Here is a 7,149-nt window from a genome sequence, read left to right as displayed (position 1 = left end):
TTCTTGAAAATGGGGAAAAGCCGAGAGCAAGCTTGGAAGAAAAAGAGATTTTTGTGTTTGTGATTTTTTTAGCTTAGGTTGGTTGGTTTTGTTTTGATTTTTGGTTAATTACCTTATTAACCTTATATTTGTGTGGTTATAAACCAACCACACCTCCTCCTTCCCTATGTCATGCTTGCATCACCTTATTGTGTCATCATCTCTTAATTGCCCTCTCCTTATTGGTTGGATGACCTCACCATCCCTAACCTCCTTGATTAACTTCCTAATTGTTTGCCTAATGACCGCTGATCTGTTATACGGTTCGCTTAACTTTCGTTTTCGTTTATCGTTTGAGGGATCATACCCGGGATCTTATTACTTGGGTTTCCTTAACCTTTCTCCATACATTTATGATCCTCTCTTATAATCCTTTTATTTAAATCCTTTTTATCCTGTTACCTTATACTCAATTCTTTCCGTATCTAGTGGATTTCCGGGAAAAATCAAAGTGTTCGGAATTGGATTCTGACGATCTTTACATACACTTATATACCATATAGAGTACTAATAAAATCTCAGAATATCCATAACAGAACCCCTACATAGTGGGGCATGAAAAGTTTTCTCATTCAGCAAAAACACTATTCATAAGGGTTACAAAAAGTTCAAAATTTTGGGGGTTATTACATTAAAAGCAAAAGCAGCCAAGTTCTTCCTCGAAGAAGGACTACTCTACCGCAGGACTTTCTCATCTCCTATCCTGAAATGTGTCGGCCCAGAGGAAGCAAAGTACTGTTTGGTGGAAGTGCATGAAGGGATATGCGGAGATCACATGTCCGCAAAGGCCCTAGCTCATAAGATCATAAGACAAGGCTACTACTGGCCAACTATTCATCAGGATGCAATAGAGTTCGTGAAAAAGTGCAAGGAATGCCAACTCTTCAGCAATGTGTCCCGGACCAGCCCAGTCCTACCATCCTCAGTTCTGTCACCTATCCCCTTTGCTGTCTGGGGCATTGACATCATGGTACCCTTTCCCTGGGCCAAAGGAGATCTCAGGTACTTATTAGTCTCAATTGATTACATGACCAAATGGGTTGAAGCGAAAGCAATGAGAACAATCAATCAGTAAGACTGCATAAAGTTTATGGAAAACATTTTGATGAGGTTCGGGATACTACGGGTCCTAGTATCAAACAATGGACCCCAATTCATCGGATCAGAATTCGAGTCCTACCTTCAGGAGCGCGGGATCAAGCACAAAAAGTCATCAGTAGCATATCCTCAAGGAAACGGCCAAGTAGAAGTTACCAATAGAATCATGCTCCGGGGTATTGAAAAGAGACTCAAAGAAAGCAAAAGCAAATGGCCAGAAGAACTACCAAGCATACTATGGTCCTACAGGACAAGCCCCAGGACAAGCACAGGAGAAACTCCATTTAAACTAGCTTATGGCACAGAAGCAATGCTTCCTATTGAAGTGAGATCTCCTTCTCACAGAGCAATAGACTTTGACGAAGAAGCAAATGAAGAATGACTCAAAACAAACATGGAGCTAATTTATGAGGTCCGGGACCAAGCTGTAGAAAGGATGGAAAAATACAAGGAGAAAATAAGAGAGCATTTCAGTAAGAAGTCCAGAGTCAAAAACTTCCAAGTTGGAGACTTAGTCCTTCGAGATACAGAAGCATCAGATCCCACAAACACTGGAAAGCTATTGCCCAAATGGGAAGGACCATACAAGGTCAAAGAAATCCTGAGGCCAGGAACCTACAAACTCATAAACATGGATAGCTCAGAAGTACCAAATACTTGGCATGGACTAAGGCTAAGAAAATTCTACCAGTAGGAGAACAAACAAAGCAACCAAAATCTTGTAGCCAATATGGCAAGCAACCAATTTGTTTCTGCTTATATTTTGTATGAATAATTAATGAAAAAGCATTTTCTCTTTACTTTTATCAAAGCTAAACACTAGTCCGGACAAGCAATTAGTCAGGACTAGAGCAACCATCTTTAGAATTAATTTTCCAAGCTAACCACTAGTGCGGACAAGATATTAGTCAGGACTAGAGCAACCATTTTTACTTTGAACTAATTTTCTAGTTAAAAAGGCTAACCACTAGTCCGGAAAAGCAATTAGTCAGGACTAGAGCAACCATTTTTACTTAGAACCAATTTTCTAAGTAAAAAAGCTAATCACTAGTCCGGACAAGCAATTAGTCAGGACTAGAGCAACCATTTTTACTTAGAACTAATTTTTTAAGTAAAAAAGCTACCCACTAGTCCGGACAGATATTAGTCAGGACTAGAGCAACCATTTTTAATTAGAACCAATTTTCTAAGTAAAAAAGCTAACCACCAGTCCGGACAAGCAATTAGTCAGGACTAGAGCAACCATTTTACTTAGAACCAATTTTCTAGGTAAAAAAGCTAACCACTAGTCCGGACAAGCAATTAGTTAGGACTAGAGCAACCATTTTTACTTGGAACCAATTTTTTAAGTAAAAACGATAACTACTAGTCCGGACAAGATATTAGTCAGGACTAGAGCAACCATTTTGACTTAGAACCAATTTTCTGAGTAAAAAACCTAACCACTAGTCCGGACAATCAATTAGTCAGGACTAGAGCAACCATTTTTACTTAGAATTAATTTTCTAAGCTAAATAAACAACCACTAGTCCGGACTAGATATGAGTCCAGGACTAGAGCAAAACTACAACTTAGAAAAAAAAATCTAAGGAAAAACAAATTACAATAGCAAAGCAAAATAGCAGCAACAAATGCAAACATTTAAAAAGTAACCAGACTAGAATCAGCCCAAAGCAGCGTACAAATATTACAAATAGCAAAGTACCAAAAGTCTTAAAGCAAAAATCAAATTACAGTTCAAAGGAAATCAAGACTCCGGAGCATTTGGAGGCAAGAAACTGGGGCAAGGACCATCGAAAGGCTCCGGCTCCCCCAATCCAAGCTCTATATCCTCCTTCGCCTTTATAAACTCTTGAACAAAGCTATCCCAATCGGCTCCGGATTTGTCTTTATGTGTCTCTCCACAACCAACCAGCAACGACCAACCTCCGGAGCACCAGCATTGGCAATGGCCTTATCATAATCCTCAGATCTCTTGATCTCTTTAATAACTTCAGCTTCCGACCTCATAGCAGACATCTGCCTCCGGAGCTCAGCTAGTTCGGATTTTAGATCTGAAACATCCTTTTCAGCATTCTCAGCCCGTGTAGTGACATCAGTAAGGTGCTTATTCAGTCTGGACAGAGAAGTATCGTTCACAATGATTTGATCCCTCAGATTACTGATCTCAGCATCCTTATCAGAAATAGCAGTCCGGGCATCCTTAAGCTTATTATAAGCCAAAGAAGCAGATCCGGCCATTTAGCCACCAAGCTGCAATAAATAGAGATACTTAGAAAATTATTCTAAGGCAAAGGAATAGAAGAAAAACAAGAACATACAAACAATGAACCTGACCCCAGATCCGGGACCACTCCTTCATAGTTGCGTCGAATCCAGACTGGTTCATCTTCCTCCACTCATCCTCAGTGGGAATCCCAACCATGAAATATGCGACCTTAACTTCCAGCTCCAGACTCCCGGCCTCCGGACTCTCAGAATCTATTCCTTTCCTCCTTATCAACCCAGGGCCCAGAACCAGCATTAAAATTTTCACTCCAGGGAGGTTTCGTCCGGAGCCTCTTCTTCTTCCGTCCGGATTCAACATCAGGAACCTCCCCGAGAGGCTCGAGATCTTCAAGATTCTCGAATTCATCACCAACTTCTGGCTCAACAACCTGCTTTGGAGCCTTCTCAGTCACATCAGCCTCCGGCCTTGACACAGCATTGCTCTGGGACCCCTCCTCCACAGAAGCATTGGATCCAGACCCACCAACAGCAGCTTTCTTCGGCAGCTTGAAAGCTTTGCCCAAACCCTTAAGTGCTTCACTGTATGCCGAAGAAGACATATCCAGATTATAATGTGGTAAGCCTGTTAGAAAACAAAGCAAAAAACATAAGTCAAAAAACTACAAAGAACCACAACAAAAGAAAGCACATAAGCAGTCCGGACACAAAACCAAAATAGCTTACAACCTAGCCTATGCATAGTCATGTGAATCATGAAAGTGTCATGGGTCATCTGGAAACCCAAACATTCAAAAAAAGCAAAAATCATCCGGATAGCATCTCCCCCGAGAAATCCCTACGGAACCGAGTCCGGACTCCCTCAGCAGCAATATGGGGAAGGTAATGCAAATCTAAACCCCTAAGCATAATCAACTCCCCATTCCAGTGCTTTAAAGAGAACTGTTGAATCACGGGCCTGTAAGATCCACCACAACCACACTCCGGAGCCCGGAACCGAATCTCATACAGAGGCATCCGGCTGGACCGGACCAGATGAAAAATATGATGCCATAACTTAAAGGTGGGCTGCACTTTAAACTGGTTGCATGAAGCAATGAACCAAGACATCCATTTTATCCCATTCGGAGTTATCTGCATGGGAGACGGCTTGTACTCATACTTGCAGAGATGCTTCAAAAACAGATGCCAATGTGGATTCCATCTGGAGCGAAGATGCTCCAACCACACAGGAACGAATCCATCGGCCGGTCTGTGATAAATCCGCTCATCGGGCTCCGGCAACCTCCACTCAATCCGACGGTCTAACTGAAAAGCAACCCGGACTGACGAGTCCTGCGCCGCATGATCTAAAATAGCATACTCATCCTTCATATCATAATATTCCTTCGCCACTATACTATCCGCAAACTTTCTGTCGAGTTCTTCCTTATTGTAAGGCCCCGGACCCGTATTAGGTTGTCTCGCGTACCCGGGCCTAATACTTCTATAATAGAAACTATTCTCTATCTCATCACTCTTGGTGGCGAAATAACTGGGTGTATCCACCCATAAGCCCTCCGGAGTGCAAGGCACCTTTCTAGATGAAACCCTAGCCACAGACAGCTTAGTTATCGCTTCGGAGTCAGAGGTCGACGCTTTCTTCCCCATCTCAATCTGCTCAGAATCACTAGAAGACTCTAAATCTGAACCAGACGGCCTTGGATAGCAAGAAATATAGGCCTTCGCACGAGCTTTAGTCAGGACCATAAACCTAAAACAAGTGATAAAGGTTAGTCTAAATACCTACAGTTTATTTATCTTGAAAGCTACATGGTCCGGACTATCCTATGTTCAATTTTATTTTAGTCAAAAGTAACCAGTCCAGAGACCCAGATCCCAAAAGCCAAAAACAAAACCCAAAAACAGAATAGCCACTCCGAACTATAAAACCCTAAAACTAACCTATTACTCCGGACCCAAAGGCCGCAATTACACAAAAACAGCAAAAACCATATAACAAAAATACATCAGTCCGGACTAAGCAACCAGGTCCGGACCCAAACAAAAAACCCTAATTTCAGAAACACTATTTACCAAGATCAAACACAAAATATGATAAAAACAAATACACATACAGATATATACACAAGAATTCAATAAAAAACCAAACACAACAAAACACAAGCACTATAGCGGAAACACAAAAACCAATTAGACAGCAAACTAAAAGAAAGAAACAAAGAAAGAAAAGAAGAGAAGGAAACTTACAAACGAAGAGATTGCGGAGAGATTGGAGAAGACCGGGCAACGGCGGAATACCAGCAAGAGATCTCGACGAAAAAGCTTCAGAGAAAAGAGAGAAAACTGAGAAGAGAATTCGAAGAAGAGTAAAAATAAAAAGAGAGGAAGGGGGGCTTTTTATAGGCATGGTGAAAAACTGAAGGGTCACACCATGTGGCACAATCCTAACCGCACATCGCACACGGTGATAAATGTTAGTCATAATTACGGCACGTCTTTTAACCACCAACAGTTGTAATAATTCAAATCATTGGGGGGGGAATCCCCAAAACCGTTTCAACTTCCAAGTCCGGACTCCGGAACTCAACGCAATCCGGACTGGGGGGCAGGAAAAGCTCAAATTCTTCTAAAGACAACCAACTTTAGTCCGGAATGGCTGAACTCAACGCAATCCGGACTAGCGGGCAAGAAAAGCTCAAATTCTTCTAAAGACAACCAACTTTAGTCCGGAATCGATGAACTCAACGCAATTCGGACTAGGGGCAAGAAAAGCTCAAATTCTTCTAAAGACAACAAACATTAGTCCGTATTGGCTGAATTCAACGCAATCTGGACTGGGGGCAAGAAAAACTCAAATTCTTCTAAAGACAACCAACTTTAGTCCGGATTGGCTGAACTCAATGCAATCCAGATTAGGGGCCAAGAAAAGCTCAAATTCTTCTAAAGACAACAAACTTTAGTCTGGATTGGATGAACTCAACGCAATTCGGACTGGGGGCAAGGAAAGCTCAGATTATTCTAAAGACAACCAACTTTAGTCATGATTGGATGAACTCAATGCAATCCGGAATGGGGGCAAGAAAAGCTCAAATCCTTCTAAAGACAACAAACTTTAGTCCGGATTGGCTGAACTCAACGCAATCTGGACTGGGGGGCAAGAAAAGCTCAAATTTTTCCAAAGACAACAATCAAAAGCTCATGTTCTTCAAACAAACCCAAATCTACTCCCCCATGCAGAAAATCTGCATAAGGGAGTGGGGGCATATGATAGTACATATAGGTCCTAAAAGGTCTGGCCCCAATCTCCTAACTCCATACAGCTCCTGGAAGGACTAGTCCCGGACTCCTAACTCCATACAGCTCCTGGTAGGACTTGTACGGGGCTCCTAACTCCTCAGTCTACTCCCGGACACTTCCAGTCCTAACTGACCTAGTCCCGCAACGACAACCTTGAGAAATCCCAGCACGTGAGACACTGGCCCAAGCACATGATGGGGAGAACTGTCACACATCAATCATGGGAACAATCAAGACACGTGTCAGAGGATCCTCGAAATATTCCTCGACCACTCCCGCGCTGACACGTGTAAAGCATCCACTACAGACAGGTGTCCTCTGCTCCCAGAAACAAGGGCTATGATTTAAAGGTACCAACCCCAAAACCCTATCATTGGGCTATAAATAGCCCAAGAAGGTAAGATTTTGGGGTTAATCACTCTCTCACACTCATATACACACATAGCCATCTTGCATTCATATCTATCTTCATCTTCCACAAAAGCG

The sequence above is a fragment of the Apium graveolens genome, chromosome 8 (genome assembly GCF_009905375.1).
Source record: "Apium graveolens cultivar Ventura chromosome 8, ASM990537v1, whole genome shotgun sequence".
NCBI lineage: Eukaryota > Viridiplantae > Streptophyta > Magnoliopsida > Apiales > Apiaceae > Apium > Apium graveolens.
The sequence above is the reverse complement of the archived record's forward strand: the minus strand, read 5'-3'. Positions refer to the sequence as shown.